The sequence below is a fragment of the Leptonychotes weddellii genome, chromosome 3 (genome assembly GCF_054177405.1).
Source record: "Leptonychotes weddellii isolate Sample4059 chromosome 3, ASM5417740v2, whole genome shotgun sequence".
Lineage (NCBI taxonomy): Eukaryota > Metazoa > Chordata > Mammalia > Carnivora > Phocidae > Leptonychotes > Leptonychotes weddellii.
Window position 1 is genome coordinate 109587003 of NC_138371.1, and position 27265 is coordinate 109614267.

The 27265-nt window shown below is 38.4% G+C and overlaps 1 long non-coding RNA gene across 1 annotated transcript in view; it reads right to left on the reverse strand.

Moving 5' to 3' along the window:
• Positions 1-1985: 1985 nt before the first annotated feature.
• The window catches only part of LOC145720607 (uncharacterized), a 28943-nt gene continuing 3663 nt past the window's right edge, over positions 1986-27265 (reverse strand). The window contains exons 2-4 of the long non-coding RNA XR_014143688.1: positions 13411-13563; positions 5112-5248; positions 1986-2277 (exon numbers count right to left, since the gene is read on the reverse strand). This is a non-coding gene — a long non-coding RNA (uncharacterized LOC145720607). The remainder of the gene's footprint in view (positions 2278-5111; positions 5249-13410; positions 13564-27265) is intronic.

Below are 27265 nucleotides of genomic sequence, written 5' to 3' on the forward strand. Positions count from 1 at the left end.
TTGTCTATTTTGTTTTTTTTCAATTTCAGATGCACTCCCACAACATTGTGTTAATCGTAATCTTAAATTCAGAATGCACTGTCATTGTTCCAGGCATGGCCTTTTTTCATTCATCTTTTATTCATTTATTCATATATTTCTGGAATAAAGTTGATACACAACATTATATCAGTTTCAGGTGTACAACATAGTGATTTAACAAGTTTATACATTACGTTTTGTTCACTACAAGTGGAGCTCCCATCCTTCACCATACAACATTATTACAATACCATTGACTCTATTTCCTATGCTGTGCATTTCGTTCTTGTGACTTACTCATTCCATAACTGGAAGGCTATACCTCCTGCTCCCCTTTGCCCATTTTGCCCATCCCTCCATCCCTTTCCCCTCTGGCAACCATCAGTTTGTTCTCTGTATTTGGGGATCTGACTCTGCTTTTTGTTTGTTTATTCATTTGTTTTGTGTGTGTGTGTGTTTTTTTTTTTTAGATTCCACTTATGACTGAACTTGGATGGTATTTGTCTTTCTCAGTCTGGCTTATTTTGTTTAGCATAATACCCTCAAGCATCTCCCATGTTCTCTCAAAACCTTTACTTACATTTTAAGTAATAAAATGAACTTGCCAATGAATTTCCCGCCCAACCCAAGAACAAGAACGTTAATAACTTACGTCCATCTCTGTGCTCCTCCCATCCCCTTCTCTTGCTCTCCCCACACATAACCACTCTCCAGAATTTTGTATTTCTTTTTATACTGTTTGCCTCATACTTTACTGCTGAGTTTTCATTATTTTTGGATTTTATAAAAAGAGTGGCACACTTTTCTTCACTCAGCATCGTATTCCTTACATTCATTGATGTTTTCATGAGGCGATGCCGTTCCTTTGCTTTCTCTGCTGTGTCTTTTTCCCGCCCATTCTTCTATTGAGGGGCATTGCAGTTGCTTTCTGGTTTTGTTTTGATGAAAGGCTGTCTCTGTTGGGTGTAATGCTGATTTTAAAGAGGAAAAAAACTGAGGCACAGAGAAGTTAAGAAACTTGCCCAAGGTCTCCCAATGAGTGGCTGAATCAGGATTTGAACCTAGATCTCCCCAGCTCTAAAACATGCGGTCTTTCAGCACTACATTACACAGCCATTATCGGTCTTCCCATGAGATAAAGATAATAGGAGGTAAAGAGCACATTTTCCTTCCTTATTTTACTGGTAGAAGGTTACCCCACCCTCTCTTTGTCTGTAGGAGAAGAAAACTTGTAAGTTGGGTTAATTAGCCATTCAAATAAAATCACCCTCTTGGATGCAGTAGCTATCCACTCCTTTCCATTTCAAAGTGATACTGTTGGGTACAATATTTTCTCAGAGACCACACACCCAAATACTTTGGCTTTGCACCTGTAATCTGCTTAGCTCTCGGTTTGGGACCTAAATTCCCTTTGCAATAGAATCAATTGTGTGTGCATGTGTGTGTGTGTATGTATTTTTAAATCAAGTGTTCTGGGCGCCTGGGTGGCTCGGTTGGTAAAGCAACTGCCTTTGGCTCGGGTCATGATCCTGGGGTCCTGGGATCGAGTCATACATCGGGCTTCCCCTGCTCTGCGGGGAGGCTGCTTCTCCCTCTGCCTCTGCCTGCCATTCTCCCTGCTTGTGCTCTCTCTCTCTCTCTGTCAAATAAATGAATAAAATCTTTTAAAAAAATAAATCAAGTGTTGTAAGGAGGAAATGATGAAAAAATTAAGAAATATGTTAGTTTCTACAGCCTGTTAAAATATTTCTAGAAGCAAGATAACTAAATTCACCTGTTCAGATTAAAAATAGATTTTACATGGAAAATAGCTCAGTAAAATAAAAGAAGCTCTGATCATATAAACTGTAGATCACAATTTTAAAACAGAAATGATTTCACTTATCTAGGAAGGAATTTTCCAAAAAAAAGCTTAGTTATTTAGAATTTAGAAAAGAATAGGAATGAATGCAATATGTGTTTGTATTTATAGTTTATTCTTTGGAAAAAAAGAGACATTTCTGTACTTCGGTGCTAAACAATGTAAACTCTGAGTTTAGGTAGATGTTAAATGTGGACCAGATTGAGGTCTGGTTTCTACGAGGTTATATCCTTCCACTCTTGACCTGCTCCCAAACTTCAGTGCCTCCTGTGTTCTCACCTGTTCTCCTTACAGCAGACTATTCTGGGGGCAGCCCACTTCTTCCATAGCTATTGCTTACGTCTGTTTCCAGCCTTCTGGGCATGTGGATTTGGGGCATGCAGATGTTTTCATTGCTGTTTAAAAATAGAAGACATGGGGCGCCTGGGTGGCTCAGTTGGTTAAGTGACTGCCTTCGGCTCAGGTCGTGATCCTGGAGTCCCGGGATCGAGTCCCGCATCGGGCTCCCTGCTCGGCAGGGAGTCTGCTTCTCCCTCTGACCCTCCCCCCTCTCATGCTCTCTGTCTCTCATTCTCTCTCTCTCAAATAAATAAATAAAATCTTTAAAAAAAAATAAATAAATAAAAATAGAAGACAAAAAAGACATTTAAAAGTCGTATAACAACTTCACCGAAAGTTTAGAAGATAGAGGGCATAAACTCTAACGTGCTCTCACCATCCCCATTCAGTGCTTGCCATTGTGGTTATTTCCTTTTCATCCTGGCCTGCCACACATCAGCTATGGTGGCAAAGAGAGCTAGTCTTCCTTTCCCTAGTCTGCAGGTCTTGGTTTGGATTTGCCCAGAAGCAGACCCTGAGAAATAGTAATTTCTGTGGGAAATGCAGGAAATGCTGGTTGGGTAGTGGGGAAGTACTATAGGGAGGGGAAACAGTCAATGAAAAGTGTACTTGGGAAGTGATAGAAGTGTATTCCCCAAGAAAATCTGGGGACATGGTGCAAAACACACACCTCAGAATAATTCTACTCTAGGGTGATGGAGCTGGGCCCTTTATACATCAACTCCCCACAGTCATTGTTTGAGGACTGCTGGTGGGGGGAGGGTGGAGAAGGGGAGCCAATTCTTCAGCTCTGGGTATGTCCCCAGGTGGGGGTGGTCAAGAAAGAGCCACCAGGTTCAGAGATGCTCAATCTGGCAGCTGGAACTTGGCTGGAAAGACTGAGAGCCCTGAGCGACAGGGGCGGACCCAGAGCATCTGCTATACTGCTCTGTTTCCTTAACATGAATTACAACACCAACACTTCTTGTTGCTACACAGCCTTTACATTGATGAGATGAGTTTCCGCATATTTCATAATGGAATCAGCATTTAACTCTCCCTCTAATATTGGATATGTGCATTGCTTCAAAATGGAATGAGTGGGTTGGCAGCAAGTAGCTAACTCATTTCAGTCTGAACTCTAAAAGCAGGGAGTATATGCCCAGGAATGGAAGTGTCATATGTTCTTAAAGATACTGGCAGATCTGGGACGCCTGGGTGGCTCAGTTGGTTGGGCGACTGCTTTTGGCTCGGGTCATGATCCTGGAGTCCCAGGATCGAGTCCCGCATCGGGCTCCCTGCTCAGCGGGGAGTCTCCTTCTCCCTCTGACCCTCCCCCCTCTCATGTGTGTGCTCTCTCTCTCTCAAATAAATAAATAAATAAAATCTTTAAAAAAAAAAAAGATACTGGAAGATCTCTCGGCAAACGAGCCAAGCAGAACATCTCAGACGAAGACACTGAAAATCATGACCAAGTAGCCTATGCAGGATGTGCTCCAAATCGGATGTGCTGTTATTTTAATTGACACTTAGGAGACTGGTGCACGTTCATGGAAGAGCTGTACTTTGTTCTTCAGAAGTGCTAGGATCTATACATTTTTGTATATCAGAACTTTGTACCAGGGCCATGATAGTTCAGAAGCATGGAGCTATCAAATAATTTCGTACCAAAAAGAAATAGTGAAACAAGAGCCCTGGATTTTGCCACGGTTAACTTCCAAGGAGCTGTGCCCCCCCGGGGGGCTTCATGCTTCTCTGCGCCTCACTTGCACATCAAGGTGTGTGGCAAACACAGTCTGCAGCTTCTCCAACCGGCCTTACTACCTTCCGTCTTTGTCCTTGCTGACACAGCTCAGATTTTCTGTAGCTGCCAGGGGAGGAATGCCTGTTCTCAGGGAAAGACCTCCTGTGACAACACCAGGGGACAGTCATGATCACTTTAAGTCACTTGCAGTCATTCCTTTTTCCTTAGCCACATACCCATGTTCCCAACTTCCTTTATAGGGAAGGCCAAGGTAAAATAATAATTCTTACACATTATGACACTTGCCATGGGCTACTCTTTAAGTACTTCATGTATACCTTAACTCACTTCATTCTCTCCACAACCCTGTGAGCTAAGTATATTATTATCACCCTATTTTACCAAGGATCAAAAATGTGCAGCAGAGAAATAAGTTTGCTCAGGTCACACCTAGTAAATGATGGAGCAAGAACCCTTATGCAGACTTGTCTGTCTTCACCATCTGTGCTCCTTTGTTACATGCAGAATACCCGGGCTTGTCTTTATGTAACCAGTAGTATATCAAAGCAGTACACCTGAATCAGCAAGGGTTGGCCTTGGCTCTCCTATACAGCCTTCCTCATCACCACTGATTCCAACAGAAGTTACCTCCTGGCTATGAACGATCAAAATTTGTAGTTTCCTCTTAAAGGTCCCATAATTAAATGCAAACATTAGTCAAAATCACATTACTGAAAGGTAGCTGGTAAGAATGCTCTTTCTCCTAGTCTTTGAAGGTCAAGCTGTGTAGGTTAGACTGCTTGCAAAATTGCCTCCCCTCCAGTTCTGCTCTGTGTCACACACACATGCATGTGCGTATACATACACACACCTTCTGTGGGCATCCATATATATGGTACTTCAGGATAGGCTCTCCTATGTGCTCATTCTTCAACATCCTATTTGAGGAAAACTTTCCTCACACCTCATGCCAACCTGCTCTCAATTCTTGAAGTCACTGACTTGTACTTTTTCTTCGGTTTTTCTGTTGACATTCTTTTTGGTCAGAGACACACTGTCATCTTTCATGCTAGAAGAAGAATGGATTCTTCTCATAGAGTCCTTATTTTGTTTTAGCAACCAGCTAACACCTCTTCCAATTCCACAGAGCCCTTAGGTCCAGCTTACCTTGACCCCAAACCCAAAATCGCAACTTCAGCCAGAGCTTCAAAGACGCCAGGCAGTAACTTCTTAACGCTTTTGGTTATCAGTGATTCAGTACTCTCCAGTGAGCTCTGCTCATCCTTCATTCCAGGTAATTATAACTATAGTAATGGGAAAAAATAACACGAGGTTTTGCCTGGAGAACCACTCCCAGTTCTCTTTGGGAAATCATATAGAATGAGAGTTTCCAAAGCACTGGTTATAGGAAAACATTGTCCCGGTTTTCAAATGGGTAAAGGCTGTATTACAGAAACTATAACACTTCAGTTGGACGTGACCATGAACATTCAGAAAAGGAAGCACCCTAAGAGTTGATATGAACTCACTAAGAACAAATCAGGCCAGGCTGAGCTTGTTTTCACTTTTGAGAGAGCTGGTAAATGAGAGAAGCAGATCTTAGCCTCAGCTCTAATACCCTGGTGTGTGACAATCAGTGGAAGGGGGTGGAGTAGGGTTATAATTTGCCCTCCAGGAATTATACATATATTCAATCTATATTAATCTGTTGCAGCCCCTTAAACTGTAAAAGAGAAAGCTACAAACTAAGCAACTGTTCCACTTAAATACTTAGAGGGCTGTTGTGTGGAGGAAGCATTAGGTTCCAGGGGGCAGAACTAGAATAAGTGTGTGCAGATCGCAAGGAGGCACTTCTGCACTCCATATAGGGAAAAACTAATGCTTAGAATGGAGTTTCTTAAATCTGAGTCGTATACAGACCTTCTGATAGAGAAAAAATACTCTTGCAAATCCCCAAGGTTTACAAACATTTTTTCTATGATGTTTCTTAATTATAGGCATACAGCTAGGTACAAAGTCCTTATGCTTACAGTTACGCAAATTTACAAATTAAAGGTACAAACTACATCTACAAATGTATAAATTAAATGCAAACAAAGCGATGGCAACAATATTTAAATAACCGTATTTCAACGTGACAGATTATTTTGTTTTGCTGAAACAAAATCACCATTCAGAACCTGACTATGGTATCAATGGCTTTGTCTTGGGCAGGTGCAGACCACCACATAAATTGTGATAACCCAAACCTAACATATTTCTTTTTTCTGAACCGCAGAGAAACCTTCATTTAGGAGGCATGCTGTGATGCACTTTCTTTCACTAAAACTGACACCATTTGTTGCCTGTTGAATCCAACACTGTTCTTTTCTCATTCATCCCAAACAATTAAAGTAGAACTACTCTCGTAGCCCATAAACAAAATAAGCACTGACAAATATATTCTGGTGGTCCTCAGATAAAAAGATTTCACTACATTTGTCAAAGCGCATAGAATGTACAACACAAAGAGTGAACCTTAATGTAAAGAATGAACTTTAATTAATAGCAATATATAGAGCGGTGCTTGGCTGGCTCAGTCAGTAGAGCACACGACTCTTGATCTTGGGGTCATGAGTTCGAGCCCCACATTGGATGTAGAGATTACTTAGATAAATAAATAAAAAAACTTTAAAAATGTAGCAAGAATTTATCGATATTGGCTCATCAATTGTAACAAAAGTACACATTAATATAAGTCATTAATAATAAGGAAATTAGAGGTACAGTGTTTAGGGGTATATGGGAACTGTATACTTTCCGCTCATTTTCTCTGTAAACCTGAAACTGCTCAAAAAACAAAAAGTCTAATTTTAAAAAAAGGGTCACCATAACATGCTTATGTATTAGTTCTTTCTAGTTCATTGTCCAAATGAAAAGACAAAATTTCTCAGTCTTGTATACAACTCTTAGACCTGCAGGAATATGTCTGTGTGTTGCAGATTCCCCACCATCGTTTAAGAAATGCTGAAATCAGGGGTTCAAGAATGGAATGGGGCATTCCGAAAAGTTGTTAGAGCTCTTTCCTCAAAGTGTTCCAGAAAATGTCTGGAGGGTCATCTTTCGGAGATGTCCTTCTGGGGAGTTTTGCTTTTGGTGGGAGGTCGGAAGACGTGATCTCCAATCCCAAGATTATATAATTCCAGTTTTTATGAAGTTTCACCCTGAATTAATTTGCTTTTGGTCCTACTTTTCACAGACTGCAGTGGCCTGATGCCAGAACCACAATGTACTTAAACTTGTAACTTTCTGTCTTTTTTTGAATTCCCACAACTCTGTCCAAAGAGTGACAATTTCATTTAGGCCAACCAATTGTCAATTTTTTGGTCCTGGGAAAGAATAACTAATAAATCCCACTTCATTCCAGGGAGCACAAATAGCATTCCTTCCCGATGGCCTATCACATTCCATTCTGAGCCAAGTACCATAGTTACAGTTCCATTTTTACATCTTTGGGCAGTCCATTTTCTAACTGTTCTCTTAGGCAAACCCTAGAAAACCTTTCTATTTCACTATTCCCTATGGAAAATATTTCCTTCCAGGAACCCGAGGCTAGGAGAGAATCTATAAAAGGACTCTTGTAATTGTAAACTTTTTTTTAAAACCACTTTTTATACTTTATTGCATTTACATGTGTACATCTTTGCTTAGTTTTAGCAAATGACACTGGCATGTTACATGTTGTAATATCATTGACATTAGTTTGTAAAATCCTTGTGCAAAGCATCAGTTGGGTCTAAAATACTGAATTGCTTCAGCTGGGGTAGAATTCCTAAATTGGGGTCTAATCGTTTTCTATTTGAAAGTAAGGAAGCTGGGTCCTATTCATAAACGTGGATACCTAAGGGAGGAGGAGACAGCCATGTGTTCTGATTCCAGTCTGTCCCCCTCTCTCTCCTGGGCAGCTCTTATCCCCTATCCCATTACATCAGACTTCTCACACTTTTGTCTTGGGACTTCCAGAAATGAAGGCTGGCTGAGAGACATGGCTTTTCAACTCCACCTACTGTCTGTTCCAAGAACTGCATTTAGGGTTTGTTTTGTTTTGTTTTTTAAGATTTATTTATTTGAGAGAGAGAGGGCAGGGGGAGGGGCAGAGGAAGAGGGAGGGAGAGAATCCCAAGCCGATTCCCCACTGGGCTCGATCCCACGACCCTGAGATCATGACCTGAGCCGAAATCAAGTGTGGGGCGCTCCACCCAGGCGCCTGTCCAAGAACTGCATTCGTATTTCAGACATCCCAGTCCCAAATCCAAGAGGGGAGATGGTTCTCCTAAGCAGAAAGAGGAAATGTATTGCAGTAGAAAGAAAGGATAAAATGGAAGAGCAAGTGAAAAATCACAGATTCTTGGGACGCCTGGGTGGCTCAGTTGGTTAAGAGTTGGCCTTTGGTCGGGCCGTGATCCCAGGGTCCTAAGATTGAGTCCCACCCACATCAGGCTCCTTGCTCAGCGGGGAGCCTGCTTCTCCCTTTGCCTGCCTCTCCCCCTGCTTGTGCTCTCTCTCTCTTTCTGACAAATAAATAAATAAAATCTTAAAAAAAAAAAGAAAAGAAAAGAAAATTCACAGATTCTGGGGAATAAGCCTGAAAAATAAGGCACAGAGGGAAACCTGTTTCTCTCTCTTTTGATATTTCCAAAAGGGAAGACTTATTTATACAAGATTACAACCAAACTCCAGTAGATTGAAGAGAGATGATGTTTTCCATGTAGTAATATAATCTACTAATTATTCTCAAGTTGAATTAATATTAGTCATCTGATAATATTTCTAGTAAAAGAGATATAAATATATTTCTTTTTGTAATTGTTATCCCAGTGTGTTCTCTGTTTGAAGGGTATTACAGAGTTAGTATCAATGCATTTTTGAACACGGTTAACAGTCTAAAAAGAGACAAAACATGCCTCCCTGGGGCGCCTGGGTGACTCAGTCAGTTAGACTTAGACGTCTGCTTTTGGCTCAGGTCATGTTGCTAAGGTAGGGCTCCCTGCTCAGTGGGGACCCTGCTTCTCCCTTTCCCTCTGCTCCTCACCTCTCCCCCCAACCCCCGCCCACCTGTGCTCTCTCTCTCACACACTCTCTCTCTTTCAAATAAATAAAACCTTAAAACAAAACAAAAAAAGCCTCCCTGATGTGTTGAAATTCTGCCTTTTTCTTTTTTTTCACTTCAGTGGTATTTTTTTTTTTTTTTTTAATACTTTCACCAGTTTCAGGAAAGGGTGGGTTGGAGTCAGGGGCTTCCTGAAACCTTTCAGAACAGAATTCTAATGAAGCAGTGTGTTTAGAGGGGCCCCCTGAGAATCGTGTTTTGGAACATACCGACCCCACGTGGTATTATCTTTGTCACATTTTACAGTTTTGTGTGAAATTTATTTTTAATCTTTAACAAAGCCTGCCCATGTTTATCTTATGTTATGAAAAAGTGTAATGGTTTAAAACAAAACTTTTTAAAATAATTAAATATACAATGAATGCTGAAACATAAAAGTCAGACAGAATGTTACCTTAACAAGAAAGAGCTTCCTAAGAATCAAAGGGTTGTTGTTTGTTTTATTTGCTAAAGACAAATAACAAGTACTTTCACTTTAAGGGATTCTGATGGCTCTGGAAGGAGGTGAGGAGAAGCTTGGATTCCCCACACCCCCCAAGACAAAGGCTTCCTACCCCTCGTATTCACAGAGCTGAATACTTATTGACACAAAAAACTATATACTTTGTGTTTAGAGTGGAATGCTGAGATTTGATTGAAGACAGCACATGGATCAAGCAAATGGCTTTCTTGAGCATGCTTTCAATCATATTTAAAATTATGGGAGAGAGAGAGAGAGAGAAGACACCTTGGGCTTGCCTTATTTTGTGTATGGGAAGTCAGTAATCAGGGCAGCACGGAGTGGGAATGAATTGCAGGGGCTGCTGTCTCATTGTATGTAAAAGCCTCGGAGTTCCATCCACTTTTCACGTTGAGCTGATTTCAGTGCTACCTTTGATAAAGAAGGGAAGATCTGGGCTTTTCAAGGAGAGCCTTTTTTCTCTAAGTACCAACAAATTTGGGGTTTCTTTAAGTCAGTGATTACTTAAGTCAGTTATGGGCTAACGTCTCAGAATAGGACAAGATGGAAATATATTCTCAGTTTAGTTTGTGGTGGTATGTAAGACATGAGTTTGAATAGTGGTGGTCCCTTTCTTTATGGGACCACTGTAATTAGCCAAAGCACCTTTGGATAGTGTAATATCTATCTGGTCCTCCCGCCATCTGCAGCTATCTTAGGGGCCCTACCAAGTGCTACAAAAATGCTGTTCAAAGAGAAACAGTGGTTCTTTTTCTTTATTTTTTATGTGTTGCCTGCAAACAGCTTCAAAATACGTTTGGTAATTTTTATGAAAGCTCTCAACAAGTATTTATTTTGCATGTGGCTAGATAGTGATTTCTGTGTTTTTATGGAAGTGTTGCTGAATTTTCCACGCAGTTAGCATAGTAAAATGGTTAAGAGCTTGAGCTCTAGAATTTGACACACCGATTCTGTCACTTACTTGGCAAGATCTGGGCAAGTCAATGGAGACCAGATTTGCTCATTCGCAAAATGGCAAGTAGTAATAGTATTTAACTTCAAAGGTTGTTGTGAGGATTGAACACAGGTAACGAAACAAGCTCAGCACAGGACCTGGCATTAAGCGGCAACTCTTCTTATGATAAGTACGGATATATGTCCAAGAACTTAAATCAGTTACAAAGAACATAATACATGTTCGGCAGTAGTTGAGGGAAGTCTAACACTACCTCTCTTTTAAACTTGGTTCCTTTCTGTGATAGTCTCATGGAATGATATGCAAGTTCTCAGCAGAATGCTCATCTGTAGGCAGTCCACAGGCTTGTGCTGTGAGGAGGAAGGTCACAAAGCAAGGAGAGTGACCCTGATAAATATAGACATGACAGAAGTCATGCTGAAAAGGATTTTGTTGAACCAATCATTCTTTAAATCTCTATGTGGGACTGGATTTAATTGCAGTGTGTGTGATAAATGATATACCATGACTTCAGGAAATCTTACAGAAAACAAACAAACAAAAAAACCTCTCATGGTTGGGAGTGCAGTAATGCAAATATTCCAAACACCAGGTACTCCCTAAATCATGGCTTTGGAATGCATTGAATCAACAGATTTACTTTGTTTTGCTTAGTATACTTTAATGGGAGGCAGGAGGGCAGAGTGGTGAAAAGAGGCAGCTCGACTGCTATTACTATTTTACAGATTATTTCACAATATTGTTATTAATAATTGCTTGTGATTGTTGATTGACATTTTATAATTATATACACATTAAAAGAGCTTCATATGTATTAGAGATGTATTAGAGATATGTATTAGGGATAATAAAAGTATGTATGTATTCATATGTATTAGAGATAATAAAAGTAAGTTTAAAAGTATCAAAGACATGAGGGCGCCTGGGTGGCTCAGTCGTTAAGTGTCTGCCTTTGGCTCAGGTCATGGTCCCACGGTCCTGGGATCGAGTCCCACATCGGGCTCCCTGCTTGGCAGGAAGCCTGCTTCTCCCTCTCCCACTCCCCCTGCTTGTGTTCCCTCTCTATGCCTCTGTCAAATAAATAAATAAAATAAAATAAAAAAGTATCAAAGACATGATAGAGGACTAGTTTTATAAGGAAGGATTCAGGAAATAAGACTAATTATTTTGAGTAGGCTAATTCTGTTATTTCAGGAGTCTAAGAGAGTTGTTTTGGTTTGCAGAAAGACTTGAGTTTGGATTATACCTATTGGATATATTTTACATACACTTTTTTTAATAAATAAAAGATTAATAATAAAAAGATTTTATTTCTTTATTTGAGAGAGAGAGAGAGAGAGAGAGAGCACGAGCAGGGGGAGGGGCTGAGGAAGAGGGAGAAGCAGGTTCCCTGCCGAGCCCAGAGCCCAACCTCCAGGCTCCATCCCAGGACCCTGAGATCTGACCTGAGCCAAAGTCAGAGGCTTAACTGACCAAGCCACCCAGGCGCCCCTCATATATGTTTTTATTTACTTTTCAATTGACTGAATAGGTGAGTTTTAAAAACCCTTTACTTCATCCACAGCATGATTAACATTAGTATTAGGACTGAGTCTACAATGTTTTTCCCAACGTTAATTTCATAGTTGTCTTCAGTTCTGGATGTGAAGAAGGTTAGACCTGAGGATGGCTGATTCTGAATGAACGTAGGCTCTGCTATAAGATGGCCCCATAATACCTCTACTGGAATGTTCTTTATAGCAACATCCTGATCTGCAAAATTGATAGTGAGTAGACAGTTGTAGCTTCAATCCCATAACTCTACCACAAAAATAGATTTTCAGATTCTTTTAATATGAGCGTTATCTAGATAAAACTATATCTAGGTCCTCTTTGACAAGTTACATGATTCAGTGCTTTGTTTCTATAAACTAAAGTTAGAAACTCAGAGTGACTCACTTTTCTTTTTTGTATGCATCTAAGTGTACAAGGAAATCGGACTGCTTCTGGTGTTGCTTTCTTTAAAAGAAAAAAAAGATCTGCTCCTTCTCAAGTATCCTTTTTAGGTCAGCAATTTTGAAGTGTAAGACTTATTGATATCCGAGCGGAAAGGGCTGATGCTCTGCTTTATCACGACTCTGTGAGTAGAGCTCTTCCATAGCTGAAGAAAGGAAAACATTTGTTGTACTAATACTGAATGTGCTTCCTGTGTAAAATAACCTTTAACTCTGTGGAGATCCCCCATTTTAATGATCAGGGACATAGTGGAAAGAGAAGGAAATCCAAACACCCCACTGCAGCCATTCTCCTCAACAGCAGGTCAAGCTGCAATCTTCCTCATGACAGAAATGGCTGCTGGCAGAATGTTCAACTAAGCTCCTGTTTCTCCTATTTTAAGATATGATGACTTTAATTGTTTAAAAATGTGTGTGACATTTTGACCCCGTAAGAAGGCTGGGCCACATCAATCAAGGATCATGAGGTAGATGGACCAGTGGAATCCTCTTACTCATGCATCTGTCATGGGGATTGCAGGAATCTGGTCAACTGTAGAATCAGCTTTTAAACCCCAAGCATGACTGCACGTTTCTTGATCTCCATCTGTCTGTTATAGAAACGCTACTGAGTCTGCATTGACTGCCCTGGCCATTGGAACAGTTCTGTTTATGCAGAAACTTAAAGTGGGATTTCCTACTCCGAATGAGGGGGAAATCCAGCAGTGTTCACCTAGGGAAACAAACTTCTCAAGTATATTTTCGTTTTAGAAACCCCCTGCAGGAGCCCAGCTCCTTAATTTCTGTGAAAGTATGTCTATGTGTTAGGGAAAGAAAGAGGTTAAAATATGAGTTCTGAGCTTCCCTGGTATGCTTGCACTATGCATCCCACTGCAGGACACAATCACATTCTGTCTCAGCAAACTCACCTTGAGAACTGCATCTAGTATTCCCAGAATGCAGTTAGCATTGGATGAACATGAGAGCTTCCCACAGGTCAACCAATGTCACATCTGCCTCCGAGCTCACTTGCAGATTGCTCCTTCTTAGAAAGATATGCCTACTTTCAAAAGACATCGGAACTGATTGGAAGAGAGAAGAAAAAGAGTAATGGGGACTGATTAATCTCCTTCCCACTCTGTATTTTCTCTGTCTTTCTCTCTCTATCCCACTCTCTCCTTCTCCTTCCCACTTACATGGGCAATCCCCTCAAGCCAGATCCTCCGATCCATCTTGATTTTCATCTGTTTTGTCTCCTAAGAATGAGTGATTGGTCTCTGAGTACAGATCAAACCTAATGACACAAGAGTTGTGTATTTCACATGCCTTAGATGGCATTACTGGGTTCTAAAACTCTAGAGAAGTCTGACATGGATTTATGGGATAGTGGAAAGAACACTACCTCGATCTTAGTAGGTGTTTGATAACTATTAACTTTGTTTGACATTTGATATTTCCTGATGGGTTAAACACTGGTTAGGAATCATGAGAGCCAGGCTCTGTCAGCATTCTGCTACTAATTTGATGTATAACCTTTGACAGTCTCCCATCCTCTCTGGGTTTACAATTTCCTGGCTTTCTAAAAAGGAATTGTACTTTCATGATTCTTGAAATGGGGCATTCATGCTCCCAGACAGAAGAGTTTAGGATTGTATCAGAGGATGTACATAGCCAGAAGAGAAATACCTTCCTAGAGTTATCAATTTCACTTGAGGGTAAAACCTGAAAGTTTTGTTTTCTGTTGTTATATGAAACCAAACAAGGATATATTAGGTACTCCTGAAATGTAAAGTGTGCCCAAATTTCATGCCTGCAGTCAAGTTTTGGGTCTTGACCACAGATTGCTTCTTATTCATATTCACTTTCTTCTGCTTTTAGAAGTTCTTCAGTGGAGAACTCTGAGAAGTCCTCTCAGGTGATAGGTACTCTCCCTTTTAGCTTCTGTTTCTTCTCCTAGTCTTAAAGTGTTATCTCTTTGAAGGATCTTCCTTGTGCCCTAGGCTTAGACTACCACTTACCTGCATCTATCCCTCTCATTTAGATGTCTCTTCTGGGCTCCAAAAGCCTGTATATCTAGTTGCCTACTTGGGATTTCCTTCTGGATATCTCAAACCCAACATGTCTAAGGCAGGACTCATGACTTTCCCCCCAAACCTGGTACCCTTCCAATGTCCCATATCTGAGTAAATGCTACTACCTCCATTAAATTGCACAAGCTGGAAAATTGTGTCATCCTTGACACCTGCTGATTTCCAACAACCGATCCATCACCCAAACTTGTAATTATTGACTTCTAAATAGCTCTCAAATCCATCTTCTCTCCATCTTCAAGCTACTCTCATCCCTTGTTTTAGCCTCATTACTCCACATCTATTGTGGCCCCCTGTGTAAGACCCTGCATTTTCCTGCCTGTACCCACCTGTAACAGCTTCATTTCCTGCTCTAGCCACACTGGCCTTCTCCTATTCGCTCATATACACCAGGCTACCTCTTCTCACTGTACCTTGCCTATGTCTATTTTCACTTTCTCCTTCCTTCACTCACTTAACTTCTACTCTTCAGACTCAAGAAGCCTTTTCTGACCTTGCTGACTAGTTCCAATCTCCTTTATTAGGACCACTTATTTCTCTTTTGTGGCACTTGCTGAAGCCATAATTTTTTGTTTATTTGATTATTTGATTGATAGGGCTTCCCTCTAAGGCTGAAATTCCATGAGGACAGGAATCATATCTGGCAGGCATTGTGACCCCATAAGCCATTAGTTATTTTAATAGTAGGCACTTTAATAAATAAATATTTGGTGAATGAATGAAGTAGTTATTCACTAGCAAAGGAATGGGAAGTATGGATAAATGCCACCAATAACAATGAGTTAATATACGCAGAAGAATTTTGGGATTCTAAAATGTTCAATTATTAAATTTTGTTTGGAGTGATTAGTTGGGATGTTATTTTTCAAACATCAAGTGCTGATTATTTGAAATATAATGTGCAGATATATAAAGACAAAATGCAAAAAAGCATTTGGAGTCAAGCACTTAGAGCTTTTAACAGAATCCAATCTTTTTTTTAAAGATTTTATTTATTTATTTGTTAGATAGAGAGGGAGGGTGTGCAAAAGCAGGGGGAGCATCAGGCAGAGGGAGAAGCAGGCTCCCTGCTGAGCAAGGAGGCCAATGTAAGACTCAATCCCAGGACCCTGGGATCATGACCTGAGCAGAAGGCAGACGCTTAACTGACGGAGCCACCCAGGAATCCCAGAATTTCCAATCTTTTAATTTTAATGGTTGCTATATCATTAAAACAAAAGAGCATTCAAACAAAAGAGTAGTTTTTATACATATCCATAAACCAGATTCTTCATTTCTTTTAACAATTAAAATTATTTTTCTGCACTTGCATGACTTTTGTCCAAACAAGACAAATATATTTTCACAGTGTTCCCCACTTAAAACAAATCTCCTTAAGAATTAATGGCATGACATGGGAATGCCAACAGCAGAAATAACTTTAAAATGATCGTCCTTTTACTTGTAAGACCTAAGATTTCTGTTTAAATGACAACATGAGTCACAACACTAAGTTTAAAAAGTAATCTCAATATATACAGATTTCCAAATAAATTTTCAATGGAAGGTGAAATCCTACAAGTTGTCTTTAATAAATGATTAATCTTTTCTTACTAGTCATTAATTAAGGCATACATATGCATAAAAATAAAACAGATTTCTTCAGGTACATGATACAAAATGAGCAGCAGTTATTTGAAAAACATTGAGCACTTACTCTGTTACAATGTTCTGTTTGCATTTCACAGGGAAAAATAAAGTATTATGTTTTAAGATTATTTTGGGGCCACAGACTATCTGACTAAAGAGTAGACATTAAGCAAAAAAGGCAATTATTTTTCTCCTATAACATGAAGTCTAGAGGTAGGCAATCTGTGTTCAGTGAGGTTATCAAGAACATGGGTTCCATTTCTCCATTCTTGTTTTTATCACCTCATGATCCCACAATTGCATTCAAAGAAAGTGGTGTTATAAGGGGGTAAGGATAGGCAAGGGTAAAATGTGACCATTTTAGAGTGGCCCTCCTGTTTTATCATAAAACTTACCACATGCCTCAAAAATTCAAGGCAGGAGAAATAAAAAGGCATTCATACCAAGACACACTGTGGTCAAATGCAGACAAAAAGAAAATCTTAAAGCAGCCAGGGAGAAAAATACAGATTACCCACAAGGGAAAAACAGACTTATGGTATACTTATCAACAGCAACAATGGATGCCAGAAGGCAGTGGAACAATATTTTCAAAATGCAGAGAGAAAATAATTGACAGGCTAGATTTCTATATCTAGCAAAACTATCTTTTATGAGGGCAAAATAAAAACATTTTCCAACAAACACAAAATGAAAGTTTACTATCACTCACCAGAGAAATTTCTACAGGATGTATTCCAGGATGAAGAAAACTCATCCCAGAAAGTAGGTCTTAGATCCAGAGCAGATAGCAAAGAAAATAATAAACACATGGGTAAATCTAGCCAATCACTGTGGTAAACAACGATAGTAATGTCTTAATTATAAGATTAAAAAATACATATACAACTAAAATGCTGGTAAAAATGGCATGTAAGTTGGGAAGAGATAATCAGGAATAAGGCATCAAAGGTCTGTACTTTGTTCAGGAGGGTAAAACACTAACTTCAAAACTTATTAAATTACACACTTTATTAGTTACATACTTTATTAAATTACACATACACATATGTACGTTAAAATTATAGAACACCTCATAAAATATTAAGAAACAAAGGTATAAACTCCAAGCTAATAAAGAGGAAAATAGATTAAGGAAAAAAAAAAAACATAAAACAATCCCCCCAAAAAGTCAAGAAGATAAAAAAAGAATATAGAAAAGGCAGAATAATAGAATGCATAAAGTAAAATGGTAGAAATGAAATTCAAATAATTAAAATAACAATAAGGGTGAGTGAGCCAACCTTTTTATCAGATTAGATAGAAAGCAAAATTTTGCTACATGTTGTTTACATGAGACATGTAAAACAAGTTCACAGAGGAGTGACAAGTAAAAGTAAACAACATTACTAAAGATAGAGGTTTATTACCTAAGGAAAGTCCAATTCATTAGAAAAACGTAAGCATTTCTAAACTCACATACTTCTAATAAGATAGCTTCAAAAAATGTCAAGCAAAAAATGACAAAACAAGAAAAAGAAATTGACAAATACACTATGATTGAGGTAGACTTGAACGAATCCTTGCCAGAAATTGACAAGATAAAAATATCAGTAATAATAGGGATGATTTGACCATCACAATAAACAAACCAGGTCTAATAAACATATATAGATGCCTGTACCCAATAAATGGAGAATACACTTTCTGTTCCCAGGAACAGTTATAATTGACAATGTACTAGCCTAGAAAGTAAGTCTCAACAAAGGCCAAAAAATCACTATCATATAGAACACATTCTCTGACCACAATGCAATAACAAAAAATAACCCAAAAAACTTGGAAATTTAAAAGTATAATTCTAAACTGTTCATGGGTTAAAAAAGAAAGCAAAAGGAAATAAGAAAATTAGAACCAACAATAACAATTCTATAGGAAAGCTTGTGAGATACAGCTAAAGTGGTAGATGGAGGAAGTGATAGCCTTATAATACATTAATAAAAAAGTTGAGATTATAAAAAGAACAAAAAATCTAAATAGAATAGAATAAAGGAAATAATAAAAAGAGCAAAAATTAATGAAATAAAACATTCAGTAGAAAGGATAACAATGAAAATGTGGATTCATTGAAAAGAAATTAATAAAACTGGCAAACCCTTAGCAAACTGATGAAGAAAGAGAACAGATACAATTTTAAGAAAAAGGAAATCATAAATACAACAGCAATTACAAAGATAAAATATTACAAGCAATTTTTAAATAAATTTAAAAACAAGTAAAATAGGCAAATTTCTGAAAATACAAATTTACAAAACTGACTTAAGAAATTTAAAATTGTAAATAAACCTGATATTTAGCTTGTATGCAATTGTAAACTATTCTGTTTGCTTAGGGCCAGGGTCAATTCTGATTGATTAGTGTGACCATTCAAATTGATTGCTAAATAATTTGATTACCACCCAGCCCATAACCATTAATAAAAATTTTCCCACAAAGAAAACACCAGGTCCAGGAAGTTTTATAAGCAAATTTACCAAGATTCAAGAAAGAGATAATTCCAATTGTAAACTCCTTTAGGGTGTATAAAAGGATGAACATCCCCTAACTGACTTATGAGGCCAGTATAACTTTATACACAAAACCAGACAAGAAAAAATTATAATCCAACTTCACTCTTCATTATGGATGCAAAAATCTTCAACATAATATAAGCAACTGTATCAAGTGATATATATACAAATATAATGACCAATTGAGTCTACTCCAGGAGTAGAAGATTGTTGTACCATTAGAGGGACGCCTGGGTGGCTCGGTCGTTTAAGGATCTGACTTCGGCTCATGTCATGATCCCAGGGTCCTGGGATGGAGTCCCACATTGGGCTCCCTGATCAGCGGGGAGTCTGCTTCTCCCTCCGCCCTTTACCCTACTCATGCTCTCTCTCTCTCTCTCTCTCTCTCTGTCTCTCTCTCTCAAATAAATAAAATCTTAAAAAAAAAAAGATTGTTGCACCATTAGAGATTTATTAACACAATTTACTCCATTAATAGATTAAAAGAGAAAAATCATATGGTCATTTCAAAAGAGGCAGAAAAACATTCAAAAAAATCTCACAAGCCATTTATAATAAAAACAAGCAAAAAACTTGTAACCAAAAAGGAATAGAAAAGAACATCCTTAGCCTACCTAATAAAGGGTATCTGCAAAACATCTCCAGCAAATATAATACTTGACAGTAAAAATGTTTAAGGCATTTCCTTTAAAAATAAAGACTAAGACAAGGAAATAAACTATTATAATTCCCAATTACTTTATGCTGGTGTTTTAGCCATTGCAGAGCATCAAGAAAAATAGCAAAGGAGTATTAGAATTGGAGAGGAAGAGACTATTTTGTCATTATTTACAAATTAAATAATTGTGTAAAACTCAAAGAATCTACCACAAATTATAATAAAAAATTTATCAAGATTACTAGATCTAGGATCAATAAATGAAAGTTAATGGCATTTCTATATACCAGTAAAAAGCAGTTAAAATTTTTAATTTTAAAGGATACCAGTTACAATAGCACAAAATAAGGTATCTATTAATAAATCCAACAAAAATATTTAAGAAACTTCATGTCGAATATTATAAATATTTACTGAATCAAGAAAAAGATAGGCAGACCCACTATCACCATTATGTATTCAACATTATTTTGAAGGTTGTAGCAAGGAAAGGAAATAATATAAATTTGGTAAAGAAGAAATTATCTTTTTGTTGATAATATGATTACATATTTATAACCCCCAAGATATGCTTTCAAAAAGGGCCTACTAGAATTAACAAGATAATTGAGTAATGTAGCTGGAAACAAGATAAATATAATACAGAGACACATATACATATATAAACATACATAGAGATGTGTGTGCACATTGTTCTCTATATGGTAGAAGCTCTCTTAATTCACTTCTACACAACTGCAGGATTTACACAAGTTCTCAATTTCATCTGTAGAACTTACAAACTATTACCTATGGCAGGCTAAATGCCCTTACCTTGTGAGATAACCATGTGTTCCACTTCACCAGTTGAGTTGTATGCTTACTAATATCCAGTTGTGCATTCTCCTAAACTTTTTTTATGACAGGTGTACTGCTATTAAAACTAAGTAATTTAAATAAGTATTACTGAATCCAATAAACAATAATGTGAAAAGAATGAATTGTTTTTATGAAAACTGTTAGTTGTCTGCTTTAGAAAGATTCAAGGGGCGCCTGGGTGGCACAGTCAGTTAAGCGTCCAACTCTTGGTTTCGGCTCAGGTCCTGATCTCGGGGACGTGAGATCAAGCCCCACATCATGCTCTGTGCTCAGCACGGAGTCCTGCTTAAGACTCTCTCTTCCTTTCCCTCTCCCTCTCCTACCCCACCCTGTACTCTCTCTTTAAAAAATTGTTTAGAAAGATTCAATAAAGGCAAGTTACAATGCTGTTGGTTTCGGTGTGACAATTATGAAACAGGAGGAGGAAGTTGTAAGATTCTACATTTACATTTTACTGCAAGTATAGTTCTTGACCCATGGTAGAGAAATGTAAACTGCAAATTGTTTAGGATGCATTATGAATGTGGTTTATGCAAGAAAGATATCATGGTACTCCAAATCAGTGGACCCATACTTAAAGAAAAGGACTTTGTCCTATATAACAATATGCATAAATGAATATATATGAAATATGAAATGAATATATATATGAATACACACATATGTTTGTTAAAATATTTAAAATATGTATGCTGTATTAGTCAGGATAGGCTAGGTTATGCTGTAGTAAACCCAAGAAGAACCCCACCACCCCCCAAAAAACCCTTAAATCTCAGTGATTTAAAACCACAAAGAGGGCGCCTGGGTGGCTCAGTCGTTAAGCGTCTGCCTTCGGCTCAGGTCATGATCCCAGGGTCCTGGGATCGAGTCCCACATCAGGCTCCCTGCTCGGCGGGAAGCCTGCTTCTCCCTCTCCCACTCCCCCTGCTTGTGTTCCTGCTCTCGCTGTCTCTCTCTCTGTCAAATAAATAAATAAAATCTTTAAAAAAAATAAAAAATAAAAATAAATAAATAAAACCACAAAGACCCTTCACCTGGATAGCATCCAGGGCAACTATCTTCTCCATTAAGGCCCAGCATTCTAACTACTTTGGTCTTTTGACACTTCCATATCAACACATACCTCCATAATCACCAAGACAGGGAAGATATTATGAAGAATCATGCTCCAACTCCTCAATGCTTCCATGCAGAAGTGACAAATATCACTTCCACTCACATTTTCATTGGTCAGGATTAGTCACACAGCTATATCTAATTTTAAGAGGTAAGAAAGTATAATCTTTTTTTTTTTTTAAGATTTTATTTATTTATCAGAGAGACAGCGAGAGAGGGAGAAGCAAACTTCCCGCGGAGCAGGGAGCCCGATGCGGGGCTAGATCCCAGGACCCTGGGATCATGACCTGAGCCAAAGGCAGACGCTTAGCGACTGAGCCACCCAGGCACCCTAAAAGTATAATCTTCTTACACATTTAGAAGTAGAGAGGAAATGGATATGGTTGAACAGTGATGTCTATCACACACATATTATTTTCTAAGATTTCTCAATCTTAAAAACAAAACACTGTGACAGTTTGTATTACTGATCAAAATATTTGTTGTCCTTCCTGTTGGAAGATCATTTCAATCCCACTGGCACTGTGACTTGAAGGGCCCTTTCCTGTAAAATGATTATGGATCTCTTGACATTTCAATATCAGATATGAACATATGTCTTGCTTTGGCTTATGAAATATGAGGGTAGGGGATGTGGGACACTTCTTTGTAGAAGCTTTAAGAGCCATAAGATGCTCTACCTTGATTTCCTTCCCTCTACTACAAAGCTGCAATGTGCTTAGCAGTTACTCCGTTAGCCTGGGTCCCACAGTGAAGATGGTGTGAAGCTGAGCTGCTGTCAGCTTGTGATGGACATGCAATATGAGCAGATTGTCAACACAAACCACTGAGACCTTCGGGTTCGCACTGCAACATAATTTACCCTAACCCGACTAAAATGCACACCATCTTTATGGCACCGGTAAGAATGCTGATAGGAATAGCCAGATAGGAATAAAAATGAAAGACATATATTCCATTTGTACTAGTGATAAAAGTACAGAATACTTAAGGCTAAATTTGACAAGACAGGTTTAAGACATATGAAGAAAATTATAAAATATTACTGAAGGATATATAGCATGTGACTCTTCCCAAAATCAATGTATAAATGTTATGCAATCCCAATCATAATCCTAATGGTTTCTTTTTAATTTGATAAAAGCATTTTAAAGTTCATGTGGACTATTAGAATTGACCTATAATGTTGCTGCCAAGATTAAATGGGCTAAAATATGTAAAGTGCTTAGGACAGTATTTGGCACATACAGGCACAATAAACGTTAGCTAGTTTTGCTGTTTGCAAAACTATTTAGATCATTAGAGTGGAGAGTCTCAAAATGTATCTTAGTGTAAACAGGATTTTAATATGCCTTTGGAGGAAAATAAAATTAGACTCCTCTCAATCTATATTGAAAAGTAAGTTCCATATGAACTAAAAACAGAGTATGAGAAATAGTATTTTAGAATAAAATTTGAGAATAAAGTCATATACTAGGGGTTAGGGAAATGTTTTCAACTGAAACAGTTAGCCAGGAAGTTATAAAGGAAAAGAGACATTTATTTAAAAATGTATGGGGTGCCTGGGTAGAGTAGTCCATTAAGCATCCAACTCTTGGTTTTGGCTCAGGTCCTGATCTCAGTGTTGTGAGACTGAGCCCCCATTGGGCTCTAAGCTCAGCAGAGTCTGCTTGAGATTCTCTCTCTCCCCCTCTCTTGGCCCCTCTCACTTGTGCTTGTGCACACGCTCTCTCTCAAATAAATAAATCTTTAAAAAAAGAGTATAGGAGCACCTGGGTGGCACAGTCGTTAAGCGTGTGCCTTCATCTCAGGTCATGGTCCCACGGTCCTGGGATCGAGCCCTGCATCAGACTCCCTGCTCGGCGGGAAGCCTGCTTCTCCCTCTCCCTCTCCCCCTGCTTGTGTTGCCCCTCTCGCAGTCTCTCTCTCTGTGAAATAAATAAATAAAATCTTTAAAAAAATAAATGAATAAATAAAAAGAGAGTATAGCTGGAAGATGCCAAAAGAAAAATATTAGAGATTATGAAAAATATCTGTGATGCATAAGACAAAGGTTAACATTTATAGTATATGAGCACCTACAAATTTATAGGAAGATGAAAAACTCCATAGAAAAATGAGAAAAGGATGTGTGAATAGGCATTTCCAGGAAAGCAAATCTAAACAATAAACAAATATGAAAAACTGCTTTATCTTACCAGTAATCAGGAAGAATCACACTGAAGTAACAATAAGCCATCACTTCTCACTCATCAGATCAAAAAAAAAATTAATTGTTGACAGAAATGTGCATTTACACATTCTTAATCACTTTTTACATCTATTTAAGAAAAGGATGTCTCAGAACAATCCTTTAATAAATACAGTGGTAAAGGAAGAAATTATTTTATGTTACAATTAGTCACATAAAAACTACACTATTTTGTAATTTCAGGTTCTCATGGAATGTATTTTGACAAGACTTTGACTTCTGTTGCTCTTTGTATCTTCCACACTGTAGGTCCCTCTCAGCTCCGAAGAATTTTGCAACTACTTTTGGTCACTGGACAGTCTTTTTTGTTGTTTTGTTTTGTTTTTTAATTTTAATTCCACTTAGTTAACATACAGTGTTATATTCATCTTAGGTGTACAATCTAGTAATTCAACACTTCTATACATCACCCTATGCTCATCATGACAAGTACACTCCTTAAACCCCATCACCTATTTAACCCATCCCTCCATCCCCTGGACAATGTTTTTTTGACTTCATTATCTTTTTGGATCTGTGACTTGCATGATTCTTCACCTAGTTTCTCACAGGTACTTTCCTACTTAACTCCTTACTCCTCCCCTACCACATTCTGGAATTTCTCAGCAGGGTGCTAGGGCCATGGCAGTCTTAATACTTACTGTAGGAAATAAATTAGACTCGGTGCTAACTGTGCCCTGGAGCTAATTTCACCCAGTCTCGACCACCAGACCTTTGAAACATGCAGCCATTGTTCCTTGAGTCTACTGACTGTGATGATGATGTGGAGAATGGATTAGGGAACAGGTGAGCAAGGAGAGGCAGGCAGGCCAGCTGAAAGGCTATTACAATGTACCTAATCAAAGATGAGAGCTACAAAAGGATACAATCAGCTCCAACAAAGATGGTGAATGGAGTGTACAGTCTAACAAGGAGAGGCACATGTGAAAAGAAGAAGGGCAACAATGTATTACAGATGCTGTGATACGATTTCTGTATGTATATGCAATGGGGCACCAATCTAGCCTCCCTGGAAGGGGGAAAGCAGGACGGTAGAGCAAGCCAGGAAAGGCTTCATTAGAGGAAGTGATGCTTGCCCTGAGACACTGCAACAGAGCCTTCTGGGAAAAAGGGGAAGATAGGAGTAAAAGTACAGGGCATGAAATTCACAACATTTTCAAAGAATTCCAAGTAATTTAATATGACCAGGGTAAAGGATTTAAGAATGAGATGAGGTTGGCAGTCAGATCACAAAAGTCCTGTTTGACACTCTAAAGAGTCTGGAATTAATCCTGTAGGGTGGGCAACAAGGAGCTATTGAAGGGCTTTAAGTAGTAGATTTGAATTTTAGGGGACAAAACATCTTTGGCAGCACTATGGAAGATGGTTTGGAGTAAGGCAGGGAGCTCTTCCTAATGACCCAAGCATCAGGCAATTATTCTGTTAACCATGATACCCTATTTGTCAGGCAATTTCACTGAGGTATTTGAGAAATAATACTTTTCTTTCTTGCTGATGTAAAAACACCTAACTAGAACAATAAACAAACAGGTCTTTTTTTTTTTCTATACTCTATTGTGCAAACTTAGTTGTACACTCTAATTTAATAAATGGAGTGAGGCTGAACAGCCTTTGGCATTAATCCCAGATACTAAAACAGTGAGAAAACAACAAAACAGGGAACATAATATCTATCCATAAATCCAATTGTATGGTTAGGGTTATGGAGCACTTTAAGAGTTATGATTTCCCTGGCAAAGTATCAAAAAAACATACCTTTGAAAATTATTCGGAACAGCCATTTGGCATCCTACCATGCTGACAGAATGAAAAATGTCAAGTAAATAGCCTACGTGTAATTCACCATTCTTGAAGAAGTAAAGGAAGGATGTTTTCTAAGGCTTCAGAATGACATATTTTATTAAATAAAAACATGGTCATGAAAAAAGCCAAGCAAAAACTTCCCAACTCACTTAGAAAACAGAGTCAATCTATTTTTTTAAGAAATAGATATATTCTGTCATATAAAAGAATATCTGAGAGCCAATCTGTTCCCAGTGGTTCTTTCTGCTCTGATTTCATTCTTTTTGCCCTTTGGTGTTTTCTAATTTTCTACAATGAGCATGCATTGCTCCCATAAGGAAAAACAAAAAAACTCAAATAGACTAACCATACAATCAGAATGACTCAGGCTGTCTTTCTCAGCTTTTAGATTCTAAATTCTGAAAAAGATTAGTGTAAACTGCTTTTGAGGTAACCTCCTAGTATGCTTTGAACATAGGCAAATTTTCTCTCCTCCAGTTTTTAACGGTCTTCAAGGAACAAAATTTTGAATTTTCAAAAATATAAAAGCTTCCCCTCAATTATTCATGCCACTGGAGGAGAAGATTGACCCTAGTATTCAAAAACAGCATCTGAATCGAAAATATCAGGTGTACATGCATATTTTATTTGGTTCTATATGCAACTATACGTTTTTGGCAGATCTGCCTTCTGAATTAAATTTTTCTTTAGCTAGTATTAACGTGACTCTATGCTTCTACACGTGGGCTGGTAAATGAAGGGTAATAGAAACGGGGCTAGCACTTAAACTTTGTTGCAAATAATCTACAACTCCACAGATTAGAATAAAGACTCTTTATGATGAAAGTATAAACCACTTTTTCAAAAGCATAGACCTGAAATAAGGCTACAAAAGCAGGGAACATGGAATGCTAACCTCTGCTGTGTCTGATGCAATGCAGATGTAAAATAGTAAAATAAAACACCTGGATTCAAGAGTCCACTTTATCACTTATTTTCAATACCCAGCTTTTCATATTCAGAGGACACTCTTTTAAAAGCAGCTCCATCTGAAATCATAGTCAGCAAGTATTTCAGAAGAAATATGAAACACTCATCTCTTAGGGTTAAGGAAAAGGGTCTGTCAAATAAACTGGGTGTAAAGTATTTCTCCATCCCTTAACACTTATGAAGGGACTTGCAAAGAGAGTTGTGTAAATACCATTTATCTGAAATTAAGCACTTTGAACCTTCCCCAACCCTACAAGAATTTAGATCATTTAAAGAAGAGTTGGGTGTACTATTTATAATTTATAGATTCTATTCAGGTCCTCTGAGCCATAGTAACTTTCTTATTAGTTGAGATTTGTACCACCCCTTCACAAAAACTCCCTCCCCAACCTCATAGGGGAACACAATATCTGAAACTTACACAGCCATACAATGTTTTAGTTAATAGGTACCTTAGGGAGAATATGATTTACAGAGTTTTTACACTAATTATTTCTCCCTCCCATCTTTCTAAAAAAATGGAGCTCTCATGCTTCTCCTATGCTAAACTCTGAGGGAAAACCATTGCCACCAACCCTTGTCGCCAGACCCTCTCCAAATCCCCCCATTCTGCTTTCAGAGCTCAAAAGAATCCATCTGGCTAAGAACTGTCAGAGACAGGGAGGAAAAAAGACCAAGCAGGATTGGCCAGACTTTGTAGCTGGGGAGGGGAGGGGAAGGCTGGGCACGTTGTGCGCGCACGCATGCGCGCACACACACATCTGTGGCTCTTAAAGTGAGTGATGTCAGAATTGTAGACTTTTTGGTGAGGTGCCAGTTTTTGTTGAGTCTAGCCCTGGAGATAAGGAGACAAAGGAGATA